The sequence below is a fragment of the Talpa europaea genome (genome assembly GCF_964194135.1).
Source record: "Talpa europaea genome assembly, chromosome: 8".
Lineage (NCBI taxonomy): Eukaryota > Metazoa > Chordata > Mammalia > Eulipotyphla > Talpidae > Talpa > Talpa europaea.
This window is the reverse complement of record NC_140075.1, coordinates 100,548,124-100,557,624: the sequence shown is the minus strand read 5'-3', so window position 1 is coordinate 100,557,624 and position 9,501 is coordinate 100,548,124.

Below are 9,501 nucleotides of genomic sequence, written 5' to 3'. Positions count from 1 at the left end.
AATTTGGAGAACAGACCCTGCTGGTGAGAGCCAGCCCTTTCTGGAACATTCTGGGCTTGTGTCCATTCCCTCCCTGCAGGAACCTCCACAGACCCTGCCCCTAACTTTGGCTTTGCATTCTTCAGCTGACCTCTCCTGACCCCCTAGCTCCTGCCCTGAGGGTCTGCCACGCATATTGTCTCCCCATGGGGTTCCCTATGCCGGTTGGGGACCATGGAAGGCTGGAGCCAATCCATTCTGTGGCTTCCACCTGTCTGTGGTGACACTGAACCAACTGGTGCCCTGGGCTGCCCCCTCTTTCCACGTGAGCTGCTCCAGTTACACACGCTCTGCCAGAGAGAGAGATGGGTGTCATCTTGGCGGGGGAGGAGGGGAGCGCTCTGATTTTGTGCTTATAACAAAAATATGTATTTGGTCATATGTGTCTTACGTATATTTGATCTTCAGCCACAGATCCAAGCTCACAACTCCCAAAACCTTGGAATTTTCTAAGAGTTGAGAGTGACAAGGGTGTCGATTATTATGTTAATGAAGGTAACTTTTGAAAAACACCTGAGGTTGGGGGCTGGTTGCCAGGGAAACCAACAGACTTAGAGGGCGGAACTTGCAGTCCCACCCCCAGGCCTCTGGGGAGGATGGAGGAGCTGAAGGTTAAGTTCAATTGCCAGTGCCCACTGAGGGCATCAGCCAGGGCCATGTGAGGGCGCTTCCCGTAAAAGTCCAAAAAGGAGGCGCCTCCCTGGCGGCACAGCCTGAGTTTGATCCCTGGCCAGGGAGCTACCCACATAGTGCGGCAGACCTCTCCTGTCTTGTGCGCTGCTCCCCTCTGCAGTGTATTTCAGTAGATCTGCCTGTTCTGCTCCCCAGTCTGTCTCTGGTGAAGCCTCTCACCCGCTATACCTCTGGCCTACACCCCAGTTCTTGTGTGCATAAATAAAAAAGTGGGGGCTCATCATAGAGGTACTTGTCATAACCTGAGATTTGGGGAGACTGGTGAATCTGAAGAGGGCATGGAAGCTCTTACCTTTCCCCATACCTTGCCCTAAGTATCTCTTCCATCTGGCTGTTCCTTTTTTTTCTTTGTATTGTTACTTTATTTTTATTTATTTTTTTTAAATAATAAATTTTATTTTTATATTCCCCATACAATTGCAACCCCCCATTTTGACCCCAATCCCTCCCCTCCCACCCCCCACCCCCCAAAAAGTATCTCTGGTTCATAGTTTTTTGTTGATTTTGATTTTCGCTTTCTTATAGTTATTCATTTTCCTGGTCCCTTATTTAAGTTTTCTAGATTCCTGCTATGAGTGAGACCATCCGGTATTTTTCTTTTTCTTTTTGGCTTATTTCGCTGAGCATGATCCCTTCCAGCGCCATCCATGTTGCTGCAAATTGCATGTGTTTATCTTTTTTGAATGCTGGTATATATGTACCACATGGTATATATGTACCACATCTTCTTGATCCAGTCATCTATTTTTGGGCATTTAGGCTGTTTCCAAAGCTTAGCTATTGTAAACAGTCCATCTGGCTGTTCCTAATGGAATAAATCTTTTGTAACCTTTTTGTAATAAATATCCTTTGTAATTAATCAGTGATCAAGTGAGTAAACTGGTTACCTAAGTTCTGAGTCTTTCTAGCAAATCAGTTGAACCTGAGGAGGGTGTCCTGAGAGGCACTGAACTGCAGCAGGTGGTCAGAAGCACAGGTAATAAGCCAGGTTTGGGCAGGTACCTGAAGTCTGAGGCGGGTGTGGGGGCCTCCCGCCTGTAACCTGAGAGGTCCCCACTGTGCTGAAGCAGAGACCTGAAAGCCCAGGGGAAGACACCAGGCAGGTTCCCCAAGCAGAAGCCACAGGCCCCAAGGGCTGCTGAGGTGTGAGCACCCGGATGGGCAGTTATGGAATGTAAACGTAAAGGTGCATCCCACTCCTAAAACCCTGGATTTTCTTGAAACAAAAAGCCCGTGACAACCGGGTCGGAATCCAGACTCTCTCTTCGACCTGGCTCTGTGGTCTCGGGAAGGTCATTCTGTAACAGGGTGGTCCCCAGGAAAGGGGGAGGTTCCCAGCTCCACCCTCCCTTGGGTGGGGCAGGGAACCTCCCCCTTTCCTGGGGACCACCCTGTTACAATTCAATGTCATCAAGCAGCAACTTCTCATCTGCTCTGAAAGCTGGGCTGTGGCTCGTCTGAGAAGACAGCGTGGCCCCCTCAGGTTCAGGAGGCAGATGAAGCCCAGCTTTATTTCTTCCCTGGGGGCCAGTGCCCAAGGATGACAGAAATGAGCACGAGGAAAGGGAGGGAAGAGAATAAGGAGGATGGGGTGGGGGAGGCAGAGGGGGAGAAGGAGGGGAGCAGGGAGGAGGGGTGGGGTTGGGGAGCAGGGGTCCTGGAGTGAGTGGTCCGGCTCCAGCACCAAGAGGAGCTTGGGCGGGGCCCGTCTCTCAGCACGACGTGCCATCCAGGTCAGCGACGCCCAAGGGGCCAGACTTGGAACCTACAGAGGACGCGTGCAGGCTTCCTAGCCAAGGTGCTCAAGGGCCACGGTGAGGGGGGTGGGCGAGCAAGGAGTATCCTGAGTGCAGACTTATGCCCCTTGGGAGCCAAGAGGCAAAATAATCCACAAGAAATTTCTAGTCCGGGAGGATGGGCTGACAATCGCGTGATAGTTGGTTGTGTGGCGCCCTCTGCTGGGGAATGTCTGAACCGCGTGCACCCGTTGGCCACTGAGCAGGCCAGGGAGATACCGGGGTTCAGGCAGTCTGGGCGCCAAGGCTTCTTGGGGTTATTTTTGATAGATTATCAACTTCCAAGTCATTCTACCCAAACGGTTATAAAAAAATAATCAAACATGTGCTTGGGCCTCCTGGTGGTGCAGGGGTAAAAGTCTCAGCGCTATCAAGCTGTCGCCAGCCACTGTAGCCTGAGTTCCAGCCCCAGCCAGGGAGCTACCCACATGGCGAGGCAGACCTCTCCTGGCTCGACCGCTGCTCCCCTCAGCAGTGTATTTTTTTCTTTTTTAAAAGAAGATTTACTTATTTATGCACACAAGAACTGGGGTACAGGCCAGAGGTGTGGGGGGTGAGAGGATTCACCAGAGACAGAGAAGGGAGCAAAATAGGCAGACTGACTGAAATACACCGCTGGGGAGAATAGTGGGTGAGGCAGGAGAGGGCTGCTGAGCCATGTGGGTCTGCTCCCTGGCCAGGGAGCAGACTCAGGCCATGGCAATGACAGTGCTGAGATTTAACCCCTAGGCCACCAGGGAGGCCCAGAGAAAGGATTGTTGTTTGTTAACTATAGTATCTCAGACCCTAGGGGAGAGCCTGGCAAATGATAAATGCTCAGAAATTATTTTCTGGATGAATTGAGAGATGGGATAACATCTCTCTGGACTAGGCAGCGATAGAAAGAGAGCGGGATGTTGAAACAGCATGGAGTTAAAGTGACAAGATGTGACTACTGAGCTGGCTCAGGATGGGCGAGGGAGAAGGGGGGGCTTCAGGCTCAGGTCTCTAAATAGTGTCATTATCCAGGATGGCATATCCATGAGAGTGAATAGGTCCTAGGGGAAGATGCCAAGCTGAGTGTGGTAAACTTATAAGATTATGTATGTGTACAGATATAGAGAAATAATAGATTTTTATACATACTCAAACACTACCATATATAAAATTACATATACAACTATATACAAAACATACATTTTATTGGCAAAGTATGAAATTCGATATTTGTTTAAATTCCTGGAGATTCTAACCAAAGCCTAGGCAAATTACAAAAACAACAACCATGTTACATCCACATGTAATGGAGACAAAAATAATTAATGTGACTCTTCATAATATTTCATCCTCTCCCCAGTCCCAGCCTTCTCTCTAAGGCAGAAGGATAGTCCCTGACTGCCAGTCCCTGTGTCCCTTTTCTCTGGGAAATGCAAGAAATTGGTAAAATGTAGTTAAGAAAAGCAGTGGCTGGGACACGTGGCTCTTGGGGAGGTTGGCAGTTTTGCAAAAGGACGAATTATAGATTGTCAACGAGATAGAAAATAATAAGAGAGTGAAATAACTTGTTTGCTGTGTGTGAAGAAGGAATCTCTGGGAGGACAGGCTTAGACTTTTGGAGGTGCACTTAATGCAACATATATACATTGGTTCCTTAAATCAAAGTGATGCACCATAAACTTATACAATGTTACAATGAAATGTTATTTCAATAAAATTTAAGATTAATGAAAAGGATGCCTTATGCAATGTGTGTCCTCCAGAACTTAAAGCTTATGTTTTGATTACCAGGGTACATTTCTTTGAACATGACACCATGTAGGAACACACTTCCTCAGGTTACACAGACACCTGGACATTCCACAGGACTCTGGCATTGCTTTCAGTGTGCTTGTAGTGGGAGTCCGCTTGCCTCCAGCCTATCATGCACCGTGTAGATGTCGGTGGAGGTGGACACACACACCTATAATAAAAGTGTCAACACTTTCAATTATAGGAGGTGAGTGATGGTGAAAGGAAGGAATGATTTCCCGTATTTTGTACGTGTTCTGTGTTAGTAAAATATTTTTAGTGTTTCACAATTATAATGCCTGACTTAATCTGGAGAAAAAAAATCAAACAAACCCAACTGTTTTCTTTCATCGCAGAGATCAGATAATAACTTAAATGTTTTTTTTTTAATTTATTCATTTATGCACACAAGAACTGGGGTATAGGCCAGAGATGCAGGGGGTGAGAGGATCACCAGAGACAGAGTGGGGAACAGAACAGGCAGACTGAGTGAAAGGACTGCTGAGGGGAGCAGCAGGCGAGTCAGGAGAGGTCTGCTGCGCCATGTGGGTAGCTCCCTGGCCGGGCGGGGCTTGAACTCGCGCTACACACGCTGCGGATTGCTTCACAGTGCGGTGCTTAACCCCTTGCGCCACCAGGGAGGCCCCAAAAACTTAAACGTTGATGCAAAACTCTATGTCAGTCTCGCAGGTGCCGATGGCGTTCCTGTTCCTGGGGCAATCCGTCGAGTTCTTCCCAGGTGTGTTTTTTGCGTATTTCAAATACTTTACATTTTTACAGTTGTCTTAGTCCTTTGACAATAGATCGTTGCCTTACGTGGCTACAACAGCCTAATAATTGAAATTATAGACTTTGTCCAAGTAAAATGCCAACAACGTTCCCAATTACACTCGCAAAGTGGCGTCGGGTCCCGGCCGCCGCCCGCCAGACCCGTGGGCGCGCGCCTCCGGCCGCGCGAGATTTGGTTTCTCTCGGCTTCCGTCGCGCCCCTGACAACTTCCGCTCTGACGGGGCTCCGCGGCGAATGCACTTCCGGCAGCGGCGGCTCGAGCGGCCGAAGCAAGATGGTGAGTGACTAAGGGTTTCGGCTGGGGGTCGCGGGGCGGCCGGGATGGAGCGACCCGAGGCGAGAGGACGAGGCGGCCGCCCGAGGCGCTCGGTCGACCCGCTGCGCCGCCCGCCGCCCGCCGCCCGGCTGCAAGGGGCACGGAGGCTCCCGGGGCCGCTGCTCAGCGCCACGGCGGGCTGCGGCCGAGCAGAGGCCCTGGCCCGGGGGACCTGGGGTCGGGACTGGGCGCGGAGGGCCCCGGGGCGGGCCGGGAGCTGCGGGGCGGGCCAGGTCGCCGGGCTTTGCTCCTCCGCCGCCCGCGGCTGTGAGGACCGGCGCGGGGTTTCAGCGCGAGCCTCGGAGAGGGCTGACCGCGCCGCCCGGGAGAAGCGGGGACGGCGACGGAGGAGGAGGGGTTCGGTCCAGCCGAGCCCGGGGGGCAAAGTCGTGGAGGCTGCGCGGAGCGGGGGCCTTTGAAGGCGGCCTTACTATGTGCGGCGGTGGAACTCGTGGGGAAGGCCCCCCCAGTGCGATTCTCTTCGAGCTTGTGTTTTTGTTTCCTTCACGTCAGTGCCCTGAAGCGGAGTTGTCGGATTGTTGTAGAGCAACCCCGTCACTTCCCCCTAACAGGATGATATAGTTCTGTTTCTATATTTTTTTAATTGAGGCTTTCGCATATTGTAATACAGCGTTTACTCACTGGCTCACTAAACAGGCGTTTCTTGAACACCTGCGCTCGCTTTTTTTTTTAAATCACCCTCTGTTCTAGGCACTGAAGGTGTAAAGGAGTAAGGATTGCGGACGTCTCTGCCAGGGTGACGCTTACATTCTAGAGGAGGCAGGCAAAAAAGAAAGAAATACGGGATATGTCAGGGAGTGGAATAGAGAGGGGTGGGGGAGCCGTTACTCTCTGACTTTCGTAGAAAGTCATAGGATGGGGAGGAGTGGCCACTTTACACAGGGTACCAGCGAAGTCCCCATCTGAATGAGAGAGAAGCCTATGCAAGATATCTGAGGAAAACGTAACACAAGCAGGAGGAGCAGCAAGTGCAAAGGGCCCGAGGTGGGAATATGTTTAGCCTCTTTTCACACCAGTTCCTGGAGGTAATTATTATCTTCACTTTAGCAGGAAGGAGACTGAGACATGGTGTGTGGCTGTGCCAGAAAATAAACTGTCTTTTTCTAGACTCTCTGCTGTGATGTACTTGGGAGCCATGAGCAAGGAAAAGGACAGGTGTCCAACAGACCTGGCTCCATCTCTGCCCAGCTTTGTGACAATAGGCGAGTCAATCTGTCTGGGCCTTGGTTTCCTCATGTACCAGTTAGGTGTTTGCCGGAGTCCAGCTTCGGTGAACAGGGTTGATAGAGGAGTCCCGTTGAGCCGTAGAAGTTACCAAGAAATGATAGACACAAAATAGAATTTAAGCGGGACCCAGGGGACGCAAGGCCTCTCATTCGTGCTCAAGTGTCCCGAGTGCCTGGTGCAACTCGTTTTTATTGAGACAAGCAGCTCCCTCCCTCCCACCCCCCCACCCCCCCACCCCCCATCTCAGGATAGTTACTAGACAATGAAGTATCTTTTTAGCATTTGGCCTGGTCTGGGCACACATTCACCACCAAGGTTCTGTGCCATCAGGTTATTTTGTTGTTTTTTTTTTCTAATCTAGTTTGTCCCTTAGACATAGCTTCACAGCCCCAAGAAAGAACATCCCGACCTGTACAAGGAGACCTGTACAAGGGTCAGTCCCCCAACCCGACCTGATCAGTTTTTTAGCCATGACCTTGATGTTTTCCTTGTCTCAGCACTGCATGCCTTAGTGGTCTCCAGTAGGTGTTGATAGTACCAGCCTCACAGTGTTTAAGAACTAAATGAGCCTATTCTCTGATATTATGTAGTAAACTTCTTGGCATATAGTAGAATTCAAGAGGTATTACTGTTATTTGAGACTGAGGAAAAATGATGTAAAATGCTGCAGAGATGAAGTTCAGAACCCATGCAGGAAGACACCCATTGAGGCCAGACTTGGGGTCATGAGCTAGGTAGAATCACCTGGGCAGGTTCATTGCCACCAGTTTGGTGAGGGCCATGCATACTGAGCTCAAGAGTTTGGGCATTTCACCATAAATGCTAGGTAGCAGTTGAAGGTTTTGGTGAAGAGTGAAGGGATCAGCTGTTGATTTTAGAAGGTAAATAGCTGGGTGGATGAAGGAAGAGATTGGACCTGGAATCTCAGTTGAGGGACTAGAGTCCATGATGGCCTGGACTCTAGGGGATAAGCGCACCAGAATGAATTTGGATGATTTTGGAGCCCAGACTTTGTAATCCGGCTAACAATTAAAATTTTGACCATGACATTTTCTGTTTACTCATAGTTACTGTGCGTCATGTAAATGCTAAGTGATGTGCATGTGTTACTTCATTGTCAGGAACATCTAGGAACTGGTAATAGATTACATCCCTATTTTCCAACTAAGGACATAGAGGGAGGTGACCTGACTTACTGAGGTCACAAAGCCTATTAAAGACAGCTAGAAATCAAACCTGGATGCATCTAATTCCACAGACTTATTTCATCTAGAAAGTGGGAGTAATGAGCCCTATCTTGAAGGTTTGTCTGGAATTAATGAGATAGTAAAGGGAAATGTCTAAAACAGACTTGGGCACAAACATTGCTCCCCCAGCCATCAGCAGATTTCCTTAGGAGAGTACGCAAGTAATTGTTAAAGACCCCTAATTTGGATAGCCTATTTCAGTATAACTAATTCTGTTTCCCAAAATTTCTCAGAGCCTTTCATTATCTTATTCAGAAGAAAGTACAAAGTTTTAAGAATCCTCCACAAGGGGAAACATTTGACCTCAACTCTCTTTTAGGTGGCCATGATAGTTATGGTTTTTTTGTCTTGATAATGAAGCTGACAGTATATTAATTTAAGGGTGCATTCATGGAGTTATATGGGGGAACTGAGAGGACCCCTCTGATCAAGTAAGGTCACAGTTACTCATGTTTAAGAGTCATCATTTTTGAGGCATTGCTGTGTCTTAAGCATTGTCTTGTAACTTACGGGTCTAATTTATTCTTTAAAAAAATATTTATGCATGCAAGAACTGGGGTACAGGCCAGAGATGTTGGGTGAGAAGATTCACCAGAGACAGAGCGGGAAACAGAACAGGCAGATCTGTTTGAAATACACTGCTGAGGGGAGCAGCGGGCGAGACAGGAGAGGTCTGTTGCGCCATGTGGGTAGCTCCCTGGCAGGGGATCGAACTCACGTTGCAGTGGCTTTGGATTGTTTCAAAGTGCTGAGTCTTAACCCCTTGAGCCACCAGGGAGGCCCCTTAAGGGTCTATTTTAAAACCAGAAACCTAGTAATTTTATTGTTACACCAAGTTATTAATACTTTTTTTTTAAAAAAAACTCAGATCTAAACTGACAGCCTATTAGTAATGATTCAGTATTTGTATAGCTGAATGGTCATTGTACTCTGGTTAACATCCGTCACCATACAGTTGCTAGTATTTTTCTTGTGATGAGAGCTTTTAAGAACTACTTGCGGGCCTCCCCGGTGGCGCAGCGGTTGAGCGCTGGGTTGCGAAGCTGCCTGCGGCCTCTGTAGCGCCTGTTCGATCCCCGGCTGCGCCCAGGCCACCGGAGGAGGGTCCCACATGGCGCGCAGACCTCTCCTGCCGCCCGCTGCTCCCCTCAGCAGTGTACTTCGGTCCTTCTGCCTGCTCTGCTCCCCGCTCTGGCTCTGGTGAATTCTCTCACCCTCCCGCGCTTCTGACTGTACCCAGTGCATGTATAAACAAAACAAACAAATAAATAAATAAAACATGCCTCTATTAAAAAAAAAAAAAAAACTACTTGCTAAGCAGCTTCCAAATGTGCAATGCAGTGTTACTATGATTACCATGCTGTACATTATATCCTTGTGATTTATTTTATAACAACCTTTTTAACCCCTTCACCTTTTTTGCTCCCCGCCCCCCATTCCCCTACCTGGCAACTACCAGTTTGATCTCTGTATCTGTGAGCTCAGTTTTGTTTTCTTTTTAAGATTCCACATAAGTGAAACTATATGGTATTTTTCTCTTTTTCACTTAGCATAATGCCCTGAAGGTCCCATTCATGTTGCATATGACAGGATTTGCTTTTTTAT